We start from the raw sequence: 1,538 nt of genomic DNA on the forward strand, positions 1-1,538 counted from the left end.
GTATTAGATAAATTTCAGTAAGTGTGTTCAATACTTTTTCCCTGTGCCATTCCACATTATTACAAATAACTTTTATGGTTGATTTCTTTGTATGTATGGATCACTTGGGTTGTTACCAACATCTGGTGAAAATTTCATGTCATTAGCACCTCTAGTAATATATTTACTGAGAAAAATGGTGACGTGTTCAATACTTATTTTACCAGCTGTATCTCCAACATCATCAGTGGAACATTTATCTTTTTTTTAATCGTTTCCAATGTCTTCACTTTTAACATTTAAGTAGAAATATAGATAGTAGGGTTTAAAAAGTTATTTTTGGAACTGATGTTTTTATGCACCTATATGGTCCACGTTTTCAGAAAACACGTTTACAGGAAAAAAGTTGGACCAGTTTTTGACACATTTTCTACTGTAACAAATGAAGTTAGGAACACAGGAAACATAACCAAACCAGCTAAATTTTAAAAGCAATGTATCAGCAGGTTTGTATTGATTAGCTCTTCTATTTAAATAGCATAGTTTTGAACACAATGATGTCATCAGGGGATCAAAAGGTCACAACCCCAACAGAAGATAAAATTTTCAATCTTTTATCTGAGTTATCAGTTTTGCATTATCATGCACCTTTGGGTCCACATGTTCAGAAAACATGTTAAAATAAAATAAAACTTGGTAGGTACTCCACAGGGACTGGTTTTTCTCCACAGCCCTTCTTACTGTGTTCAGAATTACAGATGTGAAACTTAAGCTAAGTCATTTACATGAAATCACCGCAGAAATTTACATGCAGATTTAAAATAAAGGTGTCAAATGGTAGGTACGGTACATGTGCTTTTGTTGATTATTTATGCAACAGATCATGTTACCAGTCAGGGGTTAAAAGTAACCCCTAATGGTGAACATTCAGAAACAAGTGTTTGTTGAAACTGAAAGGCTTTCACAGAATTATTCTGTGAATAACTTGAGCTTTTATTGTTTCTTAGAATGGGCTGATTTTAAATTTGAGCTTCACAGCTTTATGTCTAACAGGATGTAAGCTGTCACTCTCACATCAGTTCTTCAGATTAAAGTACGCCTCACTGTTCTGAAGGATCTTATTTCTCCGGCTGGGTACTCCAGTTTCCTCCCACAGGTCAAAAACAGGCACTTTAACTTGCCTCCAAATCCAGGTCTCTCTTTCAAAAGAGACGTGATCTCAAAGGGATTTGCCTGGTAAAATAAAGATTAATAAAAAAAAACATTTTTGTTGACAAATGTAGTAAATATGAAACTTCTTATGATCTCAAAATCTCTAATTTTCTGACTCATTTTCTGTCTCATAAAACATCCAGGTGACAGCTTCATTTTCTTTATTAGAGCTGTTAAAAACTCACTCAAACCTCAACAAATTACCAGATCAGACGTTTGTCCACCAGGGGGCGCGCTTTAACTGCATTTCATCCACCTGTCCTGCATTACAAAAGGAGCATGAAGTCCGAGGGAACCTCTAAATCAGAGGAGCCCAAAGTGGGGCCCGCGGGCCAAATTTGGCCCGC

The sequence above is a fragment of the Austrofundulus limnaeus genome, unplaced genomic scaffold (genome assembly GCF_001266775.1).
Source record: "Austrofundulus limnaeus strain Quisiro unplaced genomic scaffold, Austrofundulus_limnaeus-1.0 Scaffold690, whole genome shotgun sequence".
Lineage (NCBI taxonomy): Eukaryota > Metazoa > Chordata > Actinopteri > Cyprinodontiformes > Rivulidae > Austrofundulus > Austrofundulus limnaeus.